This window comes from Myotis yumanensis, unplaced genomic scaffold (assembly GCF_028538775.1).
Source record: "Myotis yumanensis isolate MYYU_CA2020_CCGP unplaced genomic scaffold, mMyoYum1.0.hap1 SCAF_1, whole genome shotgun sequence".
NCBI lineage: Eukaryota > Metazoa > Chordata > Mammalia > Chiroptera > Vespertilionidae > Myotis > Myotis yumanensis.
The window spans coordinates 139,626,028-139,642,006 of NW_027223752.1; the positions used below are offsets into that span (position 1 = coordinate 139,626,028).

General features: G+C 41.4%; 1 pseudogene; it reads left to right on the forward strand.

The window, feature by feature from the left end:
* The first annotated feature begins 1,777 nt into the window (after nucleotides 1-1,777).
* LOC139017729 (glutamine synthetase pseudogene) lies at nucleotides 1,778-2,999 on the forward strand (annotated as a pseudogene).
* The last annotated feature ends 12,980 nt before the right edge of the window (nucleotides 3,000-15,979 follow it).

The following is a 15,979-nucleotide window of genomic DNA, read 5'->3' on the forward strand; positions in this document are numbered from 1 at the left end:
GAGCCTGATTGATGCAATATCTGTGTGCATACACATATCACAGAGAGAAAGAGGGGAAAAATAAATTGGGACATTGTTGACCTGTATAACAAATTCTGCTGGGTTATGGAGAGAGAGCCTAATATGCATACTTAGGTTATATGACACCCCTTCGAGCAAGAGCATAACATTTGATTAGCAGTGATCAGAAGAATCTAGTGTCAAAGCAGTGTCTGCTGGCCAAAAACTGGGTGAGTTTCTGAGTAATGTAAATTCACTATGCATGAACAATCATGACTGTAATTATGTCCACCTTATGTTAAATATCTATTACAAATGGACAGTTGGAAAAAATATTTTAAAGAAAATACCATGTGTATATATACCTGTTTTATTATTTGCATACAAATCTGTAACTAGGAAGTCTTGAATGAGGATCACTGTTACTCCAGGATGGACCCCATTTGGATTAATCTCCTATATAACATTCAATAAAAAATTGCTAGTTATGCTAGAAAACAGAAGCAATGCTAAAAATTGAAGAGAGGAATAAACAGACATTGGAATAGACCCAGAGGTAATAAGAAATATACTTTAAAATACAACTATGATTAAAATATTTAAGAACATATCATAAAAGATGGAAGGTAGGGGATGTTGGAGGTGAGGGGGAGAGATCAATAGAGAAATAAAATATATTAAAAAGCACCACAGAAACCCTGGAACTAATAGATACAATGATTGAAATTAAAAACCATATTAAATCCAATGGTTGGATTTAATAGCATATTAAACATAGTAGAAAAGATTAATGAACTGGACGATAAGTCAGTGGAAAGAACCCAAGTTGTAGCTTAGAGAGAAGAAAGTGTGAAAAATAAAAAGTTTGCATACTCACATATGATATAAAGAAAATGATTCAATATGTGTATAAATTGAGTCCCAGAAAGAGAGAAATAAGGAGTGAGACAGAAAAAATAGTGGCACAGATGTTGGCCAAAATATTTTCAAAATTATGAAAACTATAACACTACATAATCAAGAAGGTCTACAAGCTCAAAATGAGATATGTAAAAAAGAAAACTACATCTAGGACCCCCCACTTTGAAAGAAAGAAAGAAAAACTTAAAAAGCAGCCATAACATCATTGACAAATGAGCAAAGGCATTACACTGGGGAAAAGTTAGTCTTCTCAACAAATGGAACTGGAACAACTAGACATGCACATGCAAAAAAGAAAGAAATGAAATGAGACACAGACCTTATACTTTTCACAAAAATTAACTTAAAATGGATCGCAGACCTAAATGCGAAACTACAAAATTCCTAGATGATAAGATAGGATAAAATCTAGATAGCCTTGAGTGTAGAGATAAATTTTTAGACATATAACACCGAGGCACAATCCATGAAAAAAAAAAAAAAAAAAAAGCTGACTTAAAAACATGTGCTCTGCAAAATGTGCCATGAAGAGCGTGAGAAGGTAAGGCACAGACTGAGAGAAAATATCTGCCAAAGACACATCTGAAAAAGGACTATAACCTGAAAATGTAAAGAACCTTATGGACAATAAGAAAACACATTAAAAATGTGACAAAGACCTGAGCAGACACCTCACCAAAGAAGATACACAGATGGAAAAGAAGCATATGGAAAGATGCTCCACATCATGTGTCACTAAGAAAGTAAAATTAAGAGAGCCGAGGATGGGAGAAGAGCCGAGTGTCTGAGCAGCACTCCCAGCTTCCTCTCTTCCCCTCTCTGCACCCCGCTCTCACGGCCTGCCCGCCCTGCCCCCCAGAGCAACTTTCACCATGTCCACCTCCGCGAGTTCCCACTTGAACAAAGGCATCAAGCAGATGTCCATGCCCCTGCCTCAGGGTGATAAAGTCCAAGCTGTGTCATCTGGTTGACGTTACTGGAGAAGGACTGGGATGCAAGACCCACCCCTGGACAGTGAGCCCAAGAGCATAGAAGAGTTGCCCGAGTGGAATTTCGATGGCTCTAGTGCTATGCAGTCTGAAGGCTCCAACCGTGACATGTATCTTGTTCCTGCTGCCATGTTTCGGGACCCTTTCCACAAGGACCCCAACAAGCTGGTGTTCTGTGAAGTCTTAAAGTACAACCGCAAACCTGCAGAGCCCAATTTAAGATATACCTGCAAACGGATAATGGGCATGGTGAGCTCAGCATCCCTGGTTTGGAATGGAGAGGAGTAAACTTTCATGGGCACAGATGGGCACCTTTGGTTGGCCTTCCAATGGCTTCCCTGGACCCCACGGTCCTTACTACTGCAGCCTGGGAGCGACAGAGCCTACGGCAGGATACTGTGGAGGCTCACTACCGGGCCTGCTTGTACCCTGGCATCAGCTCGCAGGGACAAATGCCGGGGTCATGCCTGCCCAGTGGGAATTCCTAATAGGACCCTGTAAAGGAATCTCCATGGGCGATCATCTCTGGGTGGTCCGTTTCAGCTTGCAGCGAGCGTGTGAAGACTTTGGAGTGATACCAACCTCTGACCCCAAGCCCATTCCTGGGAACTGGGATGGCGCAGGCTGCCCCACCAATGTCAGCACCAAGGCCCTGTGGGAGGAGAATGGTCTGAAGTATAGAGAGGAGTCCATCGAGAGGCCGAGCAGGCGGCACCAGTACCACAGGATCCCAAGGCGGGCCGGGACAAAGCCCGGCGCCTCACTGGATTCAATGAAACCTCCAACATCAATGACTTCTCCCCCAGCGTGGCCAACTGTAGTGCCAGCATCCGCATTCCCCGGGCTGTGGGCCAGGAGAAGAAGGGGTCCTTTGAAGACCGGCGCCCCTCTGCCAACTGTGACCCCTTCGCAGTGACAGAAGCCCTCAACCGCACCTGTCTACTCAACGACACTGGCATGAGCCCGTCCAGTACTAACACTACGTGGACTAGACTTGCAGCCATCCGGCTCCTTCTAAGTACTTCTTCCTCCCGCTCCCACTCTCGCCCCTCAATTGTCTTAACAGATGTAACTCTAAGAGCAGAATAGAAAGGTCTTTTTTTATTCCTCCTGCCCGGTTAATATCTCTTGCTTTCTTTGGCCAGGTTAGAGGGGTCCAGTTCTTAGTCTCTTCACACACACACACACACACACACATAGACACACACACACACACACACACACACACTTTTCTCCCCTATCATTGAAGCTTCCCCTACCTTCGAAGAAAAAGTTCTCATTGCTTGGTCCTCCATCTATAACACAAATCAGACTAGTGTTTTTATATTTAAATGCAAAAACAAAAACATTATATATATATATATATATATATATATATATATATATATATATACACACACACACTAGAGGCCCGGTGCACAAAAATTTGTGCACTCAGGGGGGAGGGGGGGGGTCCTTCAGCCTGGCCTGTGCCCTCTCACAGTCTGGGACCCCTCAGGAGATAATGACCTGCTGGCTTAGGCCTGCTCCCAGGTGGCAGAGGGCAGGCCCAATCCCTAGGTGCAGCCCCTGGTCGTGCTCAGGGCAGGGCTTATTGGGGGGTTGGGACACTGCCCCCTATCACACTCAAGGCAGGGTCGATGGGGAGGTTGCAGCGCCACCTCCTGTCACACACAGAGCAGGGCCGATCAAGGGGTTGGGGCGCTGCCCCCTGTCGCTCACAGAGCAGGGCCGATCAGGGGGTTGAGGAGCTCCCCCCTGTCACTCACAGAGTAGGGCTGATAGGGGAGTTGGGGCACCGCCCCCTGTCACACACAGAACAGGGTCGATCAGGGAGTTGGGGAGATCCCCCCTATCAGGCACAGAGCAGGGCTGATCAGGGGGTTGGGGCATCTTCCCCTGTCACGAACAGAGCAGGGCAGACAGGGAGGTTGTGGCCCCGCCCCCTGTCACACACAGAGCTGCACGGTGATCAGGGGGTTTGGTCGCTGCCCTCTGTCATGCTGATCCCAGTGCCCGGAGGCCTCGCGGCTCCGCTGATCCCGGTGCTGGGAGGCATATTATCCTGTTACTATATAGGATAGAGGCCTGGTGCATGGGTGGGGGCCAGCTGATTTGCCCTGAAGGGTGTCCTGGATCAGGGTGGGGGTCCCGCTTGTGTGCCTGGCCATCCTGGGTGAGGGGATGATGGCTGTTTGCATCTGGTCACACCCCCTTCAGGGTGGGGGTCCCCACTGGGGTGCCTTGCCAGTCTGGGTGAGGGGCTGAGGGCCGTTTTCAGGCTGGTGGGTGACTGAAGCTCCTCCCAACCTCTCCTTTTATTCTTTTTTTTAATTCTGGGCCAGCTTTAGCTCTGAGGCTTGGCTCCAGCTCTGAGGCTTCGGCTGCTGAAAGCAGGTATCTGGTTTGTTTGGGTTCTATAATTGTAACACTGTTGCGGTCCTGCTCACTCCAGCTCTGACGGCTGAAAGCAGGTTTCTGGGGTTTTGTTTAGCTTCTATATTTATAACAATGTTTCTTAAACTGCAAGCTCAGAGGCCGGCAAGGCAGGCGGGGAACGTTGGCTTCCTCCGTCACTGGAGCAAGCAAGCCTCCTGTTCGCTTCAAGCTGCCTGGCTGCCGGCCGCCATCTTGGCTGGCAGTTAATTTGCATATCGCCCTGATTAGCCAATGGGAAGGGTAGCGGAGGTACAGCTAATTACCATGTTTCTCTTTTATTAGATAGGATATGGATATGTGTACTTTTTCTAAAGGAGAAAGACGGTTCTGGTCACTGGGAGCCAAATTTGAGATGAAATTAGAAATAAGGCTCTCCTTTTGAAGGGGAGGGGTGCTTGGAAAGTTGGCTGTTAGGGGCTGTTAATCCCTCACGACCTTTAAGTGTTTCTCTGTTAGCCTGCCCTTCTGGACATGGGTCGGCTAACAGGAGCAAATAGCAGCAGTCACCGAGCCCCATGGCTTTGGTTTATAAAGACGCATGTATGCACAGGGGTTTAGAAATATGAGTTAGCTGATCAACTTGAGCATGTATGTTACTGACAAGGGGGTATTGGGTTATTTTCTGGGGGACTAGCATGTCACTAAAGCAGGCCTTCTGATATATTAAAAAAATTTTTTAAGTAAAACCAGTTTAGATTTTAATCATATTTGTAGTTCTTACAGAATTGCTTGTTTGCTTCCACTGTCTCCTCCCTGTCTCCTCTTAGAGGGGAGGGGGACAGGACTGGGGTTAAACACTTGTAATTTTGTATCCTGGTGTCTGTTCTGAGTGTGAAATATTCCTTTTCATTCATTAAGATTCTGAGGAGTTAGTTTTTCTTTTATAATAAAACAACAAACCCCACCTTCAAAAAAAAAGAAATTAAAATAAAAATGAGAGAGCACTAGCCACCTGCCAGGATGGCCCACATCCAGAACACTGACGGCAACAGTGCTGGTGAGGTGGAAGCAGGAGCTTTTCTTCACTGCTGCTGGGAAGGCCGAATGGTGTAGCCACTTTGGAGGATGGTTCGGCATTTCTTACAAAAGTCATCATGAGAATGACTGAGAACTACCTGCATGCAACCACATAAATACATCTTGCAGACCTTCATGAAAGAAATCAGACACAGTACAGTAACTGCTGCATGATTTCATTTCTTCCAGTTCAAAAGCAGGCATATAAATCTATAATGATGGCAATAGTAACCGGTTATATTGGGGGCTATAATTTGGAGGAAATGAAGAGACACTGCCGGGTGCTATTAATGTTCTATATCTTGACGTGGGGAGTGGTTACATTTTGTAAAATTTTATTGAGCTGCACACTTAAGATTTGTACACTTTTCCAAACCTATATTAGGGGCATGTGGGTATAATCCTTTTGAAATGTCCCAGTGCTATACCAATTTGAGGTTACATTAAAATTGTTTTATCTCTGTACATTAAGGTAATTTAATTTCAGGAAAATCAAGAAATAGCACAGAAAAGAAATAAAATGTGTCAGCAGTTAAAAATAATTACATGGTCACAGAAAATTAAAAAATAATAATAAAACCCTAAATTTTGATTTAAGCAAAAGGGAAGTGTTTGTGTATCTGTTTGAAGTACGTGTGTGTGCATGTATCTCTTTCAATGTAGGATAATAGATGGCTATATACATGACATTTATAAATGTAGAGTTAAATGCCAGAAGAAATAGCTAAAAAGTTTTAATTTCTGATTCGCTGATAATAAAGATGGATGAGATAGAGCAGGAACTGACATTTACTGAAAAGGATCACATATTACATATTTTAGCCTATGCAGACCATATGGTCTCTAATGCAAATATTCCCCTCTGTCCTTCTAGTGTGAAATCCACCAGGTACAATATGGAAACAAATGGACATAGATGCCCTGTTCCAATAAAACAGCTGGTGGGGTATAGTTTGTTGACCTCTTGGAGAGGATGACTAATTTTCATAATAATCATAATATTATTGTTTAACTTTTAAGTTATATGCTCTCTTGAACATAATAAAATTATTTCAAAGAAAATATATCACAATATCTTTACAGCATTATTAGTAGTAGTCATCATATAGTTTCTCCTGTATCTCTTGAAATTACTTTGCAAACCAATGTACCTTGTGCATATGTTTAAAAAGCCATCTAAAAATCTTGATCATATGTTTCAAATGGTGGGAATTCCAGTATGTTATAAATATTGTCATTTAAAAATAAAACTAGTATAAAAATCTTTTAAATGTAGCCAGTGAAGATACAAAATGTCCAACAAACATATTAAAAGATGGTCAATGTCACTAATCATCAGAGAAATAATAACAATCAGAATGAGATATTACTTTATACCTTTTAGGATGGCTATTATTTAAAAAAAGAACAAAGATAACAAGTGTTGGTGAGGATATGGAAAAATTGAAACCTTGAATACTGTGAGTGGAAAAGCAAAATGATGCAGGGGCTATGGAAAAGAGTATGGAGGTTACTCAAAACATTAAAAATAGCTGTACCATATGATCCAGTAATCCTACTTCTGGGAATATATGAAATTAAGTATTGAAATCAGGATCTCAAAGATATCTGTACTCTCATGTTCATTGCAGCACTATTTGTAATAGCCAAGATATGGAAATGAACTAAGGGTCTGTTGATAGATGAATGAATAAAGAAAATGTGATATATGTGATATGTACCTATATATGTATATCTACTAGTATATATGCAATGTGATATTATTCAGCCTTAATATAGAAGGAAATCCTGCCATTTGTGACAACATGGATGAACCTGGAGGACATTGTACTAAGTGAAATAAACCACACATAGAAAGACAAATACTGTAAGATCTCACTTGTATGTGAAACCTGAAATAATTGACCTCATAAAAGTAGTGAGGAGAATGGTGGATGCAAGGGCTGGGGAAGAAGGGAATAGGGAGTTGTTAATCAATGAGTGTTAAGTTTCAGTTAAGCAAGATGAATATGTTCTAGAGTTCTCCGTACCACACTGTGCCTGTAGTCAAGACTGTATTGTACACACAAGACCTATTAAGAGGGTAAATGTCAAGTGTTTTTACCATCCTATCTAATAAAAGAGAAACATGCAAATTGACCGTACCTCTGCTACGCCCGCAAGCCACGCCCACCAGCCAATAAGAGCGACTATGCAAATTAACCCAACCAAGATGGCGGCCGGTGGCCACGGGCTGGAGTGAGCAGGAGGCTTGGTTTGCCCCAGTGATGGAGGAAGCCAAGCTTCCCACCAGCCCTGGCCTGCGTGGCCTCTGCTCAAGGCTACAAAGTTTCAATTATAGAAGACAAATAAATCCAGATACCTGCTTCCAGTCAGACTGGCCTCCACTCAGAGAGGTGCTGAAAAAGAAAGAAAAAAAGGAGAGGCTGGGAGCTTGGGTCGCTGGGGGACTTGGCCACCCTGAAAATGGCCCTCAGCCACTCACCCAGGCTGACCAGGCATCCCAGCAGGACCCCCAACTCTGAAGGGGATGTGGCTGGCCTGAAAACGGTCCTCAGCCTCTTACCCAGGCTGGCCATGCCCCCATGGAGTAAGAGTTTCCACTGGGGGGCGTGGCCAGCCTGCAAACAGCCATCAGCCCCTCACCCAGGCTGGCCACACACCCATCGGGTTAAGGTCCCCACTGGGGGGCTTGATCAGGCTGCAAACAGCCATCATCCCCTCACCCAGGATGGCCAGGCACCCCAGTGGGAACCCCCACCATGAAGGGGGTGTGGCCAGCCTGAAAACAGCCCTCAGCCCCTCATCCAGGCTGGCCACACCCCCATGGGGTGAGGGTACCCACTGGGGGCCTTGGCCAGTCTGCAAACATCCATCAGCCTCTCACCCAGGCTGGCCAGGCACCACAGAAGGACCCCCCACCCTGAAAGGGTTGTGGCCAGCCTGAAAATGGCCCTCAGCCCTTCACCCGGGCACCCCAGCAGAACCCCCACCCTGATTTGGGACACCCTTCAGGTCAAACCAGCTGGCCCCCACCCATGCACCAGGCCTCTATCCTATATACTAAAAGCGTAATATGCAAATTGACCCTAACAGAACAACTGGGAATGACTGGTCACTATGACACACACTGACCACCTGGGGGCAGACGCTCAATGCAGGAGCTGCCCCCTGGTGGTCAGTGCGCTCCCACGGGGGGAGTTCTGCTCAGCCACAGGCCATGCTTACAGGTGCCAGCACAGCGGTGGTGGTGGGAGCCTCTCCTGCCTCCTCAGCAGCACTAAGGATGTCCGACTGCAGCTCAGGCCTGCTCCCCGGTGGCAAGTGGACATCCCTGAGGGCTCCTGGGCTGCCAGAGGGATGTCTGATTGCCAGCTTAGGACCGCTCCCTTAGGAAATGGGCCTAAGCCAGCAGATGGACATCCCCCAAGGGGTCCCAGACTGCGAGAGGGCACAGGCCGGGCTGAGGGACCCCCCCCCCCCCCCCGCCCCAGTGCACAAATTTTTGTGCACCAGGCCTTTCGAAATAAAATAAAATAAAAACACATGTAACCAATGGACTTCAAATGCCACAGTAATTTAATACCCACATTTTCAAATTTAAAAGTTCATGGCCTCTTTATAAGAAAAATTTCAAATACTCCATTTCCTCCTTCATATTCTATTTTAGTTGTCTACATTTTTATACACTTGTAATTTATTTTTATTCTTGAGTCTTTTATTAATTTTATAAAACATAACTGCCACAAAAAATCTCTCTCTCTATATAAAAGCCTAAGTGACAATCACAACCGAATGGACAACCAAACAGACTGCATGGGTGACTAGGCCAGCAGGGGGTTAGTGAGGGGCGACCAAACGACTGAGAAGCAGGTTGCAAAGGGTAACCAGGCCCTCAGGGGAGGCAGGTGGGGGTGACGAGGTGGCAGGGGGAACAGTTGGGGGCAACTAGGCTGGCGGGGGGGTGGGGTTGTTGGGGGTGACTAAGCCAGCAGGGGGGCAGTTAGGGGCGATCAGGCAGGCAGGCAGATGAACAGTTAGGAGCCAATGGTCCCAGATTGTGAGAGGGATCCTGGATTGGAGAGGATTCAGGCTGGGCTGAGGGGAACACCCCCCCTCTGTGCACGAATTTTGTGCACCAGGCCTCTAGTATGTATATAAATTAAAATTTTATGTTTATTAAATGCTTTTTGACCATAAGGCTCTAAATGTTCAAAAATTGTGGGGGTTTTTTTTTGCATTGAGTTATAACTAGAACTATTAGTCATATATTATTATAATATAATTAGTGTAACAAATATATTGCAAACTTAGAACACAATTTAAACAGAGTGAATTTTAATTGGAAATGATTCTCATAATGATTTAACTAGGGCTGATTTTTACTTTGATAAGCTCATGTATTCCTGGATGAATATTATTTGTTGCTAAAATGGGATGGGGTAGAACACCAATCTTATTTAACTCACTGTTTTTCTTATGGTAAGGCCTGAGAGATCTTGCTGATCTAATTAAGTAAATAGGAATGAAAGAATATTTTAATTATTGTTGAATTTGTTGAAGTGACATTGGTTAATAAAATTATATAGGTTTCAAGTGTACAACGTTATAATACATAATCCGTATATTGTATTGTGTGTTCAAGTCTCCTTCCATCATTATTTATTCCCTCCTTTACTCTCTCCTACCTGCCCCCGCCCATACAGAGAACAGATTGATAGCTGTCAACCTGGAGGGGCACTGAGGGGCTGGGTGAAAAAGGTAGAGGGATTAAGCAAAACAAAAAACAAACAACAACAAAAAAAACACAAAACCCTCACAGACACAGTCAATAGTATGGGAATGGAAGACTTTTTCTAGCAATGTTACTCAATTCTTCAAACTTAAAACATATGCCAAATATTATGTGGTGATGTATTATCAAAATTAGTTTTAATGATGTATGAGCTGACAACTTTAACAGGGTCTGCCTTCAACTGTTTTGAAAGAAAAGGATTTAAAATTACCTGATTTGCAAAAGCCTTTGTTAGTCAACAGAATCTTTTAATTTCTCAACTTTGGGGAAGTATATCAACAGGCTTCACTAAAATTTATCAAATATTTATTAATTATGCCTGCTTGAGGCACTTTGCATAACCCAATAGATTCAGAAAGAAATGGAAAAATAGAAACATTGCTTATTTTCATACACCTCTGCTATAATATTTTTTATTAAATGCTTTTATTGTATCATATGTTTAAATACCTTTTTAAATCCAAATCTTAAAGCTGGGGATTTAGCTCTTTCAATTTGTGGAAAGTGGACTAGACACAACCTACTAAGCAAAACAAGTTATCTCTCTCAACAATCAGTGCAATCCAACTCTCATAAAAAGTTTGAGTTCATTTTTCAATTCAGAGAAATGTCTAATATTCATATCAAGGAAAGAGGAAAAAAGGCAAATAAAAATTAAAAATTTTATGATAATTTACTTATCTGCATCATATTGATTTATAAAAATATGAGAATTTGTTTCTCATTTCTTAGGCTATTATAATCCAATGTAATGTCTTGTTAAGATTATACTTTACGGAATTTATAAAATAACATGACATACCTTCAGTGAATTTTGTGTAGCATGTATGCTTAACATGTGAGAATAATTAAATAAAAATCACATATAAAAACTCTGATATAACTGTAACATCATAACTGTACTTTTCCTATATATTTCATGAAAAAAGTTATTACTAAAATTAACTGGTTTATAGATTAGTATATAATTTTATTTTTGGTAATGAAGTGGATATTAAACATTTATAAAATGAAACACTGATGTAGAATGCATGTAGGATAATTGTACTATAGTACAATTTTTTGCATAGTACAATTTCTTGCATATCATCTTGGTATTGTATAATTTTTTATCTGATTTGATAAATGTTTTAAATTATTTTTGGAATAAGATACATAGCCCTGGCCTGGTGGCTCAGTTGGTTGGAGCACCATCCCATACACCAGGAGGTTGTGGGTTCAATTCCTGGTCAGGGCACATACCTAGGTTGTGGGTTCAATCCTCAGTAAGGGTGTGAATAGGAGGCAATAGGTCGAAATCTCTCTCTCACTCTCTCTCTCTCTCTCTTGTCCTCTCTCTAAAATCAATAAAAAACATATCCTCCAGTGAGGATTTTTAAAAAAAATCATACATAGATTCTAAAGAAAAAAACAAGTAAAATTTTATCCATAGGTTTTAAGTGTACCTTGAAATTTTTTCATAGTCCTAGAAAATATTCAAATAACTTTTAAGTGAGCCAATCTCATTAAACTGCTTCAGATATTTAAAGGTCCGTGTCTCTCCTGCTATTATCAAGACCTGAAAAGGGGAGTCGAAAATAGCTTTTAAAAAATGGCTTTTGCCACTATTTAAATATAAGGAAAACAAGTCATTCTTAGTGTTCATTATTTCTTACTGGTGATACCTATTTTATTTTTTGACTTGGCTCTTAAGCAAAGAGGCAAATACCTTGTGAAGGAACAGAAGCTGAAACATCACTGCTCATCATTGGTTAAAGCTATGCAGAAGCCAGGCCTAGGAGGGGCCCAAACAGTGTGTTCACATGGTCACTATATTCTGTAAAATTTGTAATAATGAGATAGTGAAACCCTGCCTTCTCCCTCTTTTCACTTTGGCTTCCCTTCCTTTATCCTTCCCTTTGTGCTCAAGTGGCCTCGGGCTTTTTGGAGGAAGTGACTAAAAAAGGGGGAGAGATGCAGATACATCTACTTTGAGTTTAACAGGTAACTTTATGACTCGCTGAGAGGTAGTCACGACCACGTATACTTATTACTGTAGCTGTCCTAAAATAGAATGGCTTTCAGGAATCCTCCCCACATTGTGACATGATGTGAACTTGCAGTGCCGAGGTGTGAACTTGATGATTAAGTTTGCTGCTGGAAATTTGTGCGTAGCAGAGGAGAAACAAGAAGTTAGTATGGGAAAGTTCTTTCAAATTTTTCAGCTTATGTAAAAAAGAAATTTATAGCGATTGCCCCACATTTGACAGCAATCCTAAAGAGTCACCAGATATTACCAATAATGGTTGTAAAACTGCCAAAAAGTCTTCTGTGTTATCAATGCTAAGAAAAACACTTCCATCACTCACGCTAGAGCAGTGGTTTTCAATCTTCTGGCCCTTTAAATACAGTTCCTCATGTTGTGAACCAACCATAAAATGATTTTCGTTTCTACTTCATAACTGTAATGTTGCTACTGTTATGAATCATAATGTAAATATCTGATATGCAGGATGGTCTTAGGCAACCCCTGTGAAAGGGTCATTCGACCGCCAAACGGGTTGCAACCCATAGGTTGAGAACCGCTGTGCTAGAGGAAAGACTGATTATCTTTCTACTCAGTCTATTGGAAATGGTGTTACCAAACTGTTAAATGAAGAATGCTCAAAACATATGCGGGGGGAGCAGGGGAGGGAGGGAAGAGGACTTTTTCATTAGGGTAGTTAATAAAACATGCCATTTTTCTGAATTTTGTGGCATTTGTCAGCATTTTCAAATTTGAAACAAAGGTAATTTGTAGGGCTTTTTCCCCCTCAACCTAAATAGTCACTTTTGTATATAATTTTGTATTTTTTTAAACAATGAGGGCTTCCCAAATTTTATAAACTTCAGGCTCCCAAACTTAGTGCATCCTTGCTCAGTAGTTGGGGGATGGAAGATGTGAAGTCATTCAACAAAATTGCTATGGTCCCCAGTGCTCTCATACCACAAAACACCCATTTCTACTATTTTAAACAGAAATATGTGTGAAACAAGCGGAGATGGGGAAGCTATGGTTTTATGGTGACCCAACTGACCACTAAAGTGAATTCTTCAAAATAATATTGAATTTTCTTTATAGTTGGCTCTCTGGTTTGTTGTTTTTAACAATCCCCAGGAAATGCACCATTGGAAGATTCAGGATGGGAAGGAAGGAAACTATTCTTTCATAGATGGAGAAGCGCTGCTGTAAAAAGGAATGTAGGAGAAGAGACCCCGTGTGATGCTATCTAGATGGATGCTGAAATCCTGGAAATCAGTAACTTTTAGATTACCATGCTCAGTGAATTCCTCGAAAAGCCCATGAATACATTTTAGGGCAGGTGTACCCTAGTTTCAATCCTTTCACTTTATAAGAGATAGAATGGGGCTGTAGGCCAGCGATGGCTACGCTCATAATGCCATATGCTAGACCTGAGCATAACATCCAATTGGTACTGCATCGGTCTCTGGCTCCGCTTGTCTTTCCCTAGTTTATTTCCTCTTTCCTCTCTCTCTTTCTCCTTTCCTTGTTCTCTAATTGTCACACTGTTCACTCATTCGGTTTGGACTTCCTTTCATCCAGCTGTATACTCTGCTTGCCAACCTTTGTCCCCTGCATTCTCGTTCTTTTAAAAAAACGTATGAATTGGAATTTGTAAGTGCAATTTTTAGAGCAGTTTTAGACTTACAGAGAGATTGCACAGGATGCACAGAGGTTTTCCATAAATCCCTCCGCCACACACCACACTTTCTCCTATTATTAATATCGCTTTAGTGTGTTAAATTTGTTACAATTGATATATCAATATTGACACATCATTAATAACTAAAAGCCATACTTACATTAGGGTTCAAACTTTATATCTATAGTTCTATGGGTTTTGACTAATGTCATATAGCCACCATTATATTATCAAACAAAATAGTTCCACTGTCCTAAAAATCCTCTGTACTCCATGATTCACCACTTCCTCCATCTCTCCCCCTAAAATTACTTATTCTTAAAAACACTACCACACAAACCAAAATTCCTCTATGTGGCTGATATGGCTCACTTCTTTGAGCGCTGTCCTATACACCAGTTCCCTGTCAGGGCACATCCCGGGTTTCGGCTCCTTCCTCAGCAGGGGTCATGCAGGAGGCAGTTACTGATGTTTTTCTCTCTCTCCCCCTCTCTTTTTCTCTCTCTCTACAAAAGTCAGTAAAAGCATATTAAACATACACACACACACACACACACACACACACACACACACAAGACCACCCAAACCAAAATTTCCCTATGTGGCCATCAATAGAAAAGAAAATGGATTCATTAACTGCCAGGCATTCTTATAGATGTTTAATAATAATAACTCATACTCAATTAAATATGTCATTTGATTACCACAATAAGTATAATTATCCTGACTTTAGGAATAAATATATTGAGTTTCAGAAGTCCAAATGCCTTGCTCAAGGCTATATGGCTAGTTGAAGATGGATGTGGTTGAGCCAATGCCCTCATTTGCTGATGGTTGAGTAATGGTCTCTTCACTCTACTACCTCTTAAATGCCCTTGAGCTTTATCAGAGATAGTAAGTGTGTGTTTAGAGGAGAATGATTTGTGACTGCTAACTTTTAAGAATTCTTTCAGTCCCTATCTATGGCTTGTTCATCAGCAAGTAGAACTTTAGTTCCCCTCTACAGACTTCAATGATGCATATAAGTATTTAATAATGCATCTCTCTAACAAACCTCTTTGAGTGAACTTTAAAATGTTCTACTACTGCCCTGACTGGTTTGACTCAATGGATAGAGTATCGGCCTGCAGACTGAAGGGTCCCAGGTTTGATACTGGTCACGGGCACATGCTTGGATTTCAGGCTCCATCCCCACTAGGGGGCATGCAGGAGGCAGCCGATCAAGGATCCTCTCTCATCACTGATGTTTCTATCTCTCTCTCCCTCTCCCTTCCTCTCTGAAATCAATAAAAATATATTTTTTAAAAAACGTTCTACTACTTTATCATCCATAGACTAGATTATTTTCTCTTATTTCCAACTCTGCCACCCAATATTTAGTGGTACATCATCCTTAGCAAAGTGCTAATACCAAATATTTTACAATAAAATTAATTTCAGTTAGATAACATCTCAGGATTTTCAGGTTCAACTGCAATCCTTCAGATATATACATATATATACAATGTACAAGATAGTACATTGTTGCTGGCACAGTAGCACCTCCTTACATATTAATAATAGATTTTCTTCTAACTTTTTCAGTGATACTACCAAATCACAGAATGCATGATAATGATGTCTAAGTTCAAAAACTTTTTACCAAATGAAATGATAAAAATTCTTTAAAATCCAATTAGTTATTGGCAGACAGCATTAAGGGTGGGATGATGCAGGAAATAATATTTGAGCCAGATTCTTATTTCTAACTCTCATTTTTGTTGTAAGACAGACAGCTTTGGGGGCTGCTGTTATTTATTTCAAATGACTAGTATGTCAGAATGACAACTAACTAACATTGAATGTTTGTAATTGGTTATTGTAAATCAAATTTCAAAGTTACAGCATGAAAACAACTCAACTTGCTCTACTCATTGTGGAACAGATTTTCTTTAATTAATAGACTGTTTAGAGCACCACTAGGGTTAGAGAAAAGTTGCACAGAAAACACCACAATTTCATATACATACTCTGCTCATCTACCTCACCTCCAGGCACTGTTTCACTTATAATTAGTACTTTACATCAGTGTACATTTGTTACAATTAATAAACCAAGTTTGATATATTATTATTAACCAAAGGCCATAGTTTAAA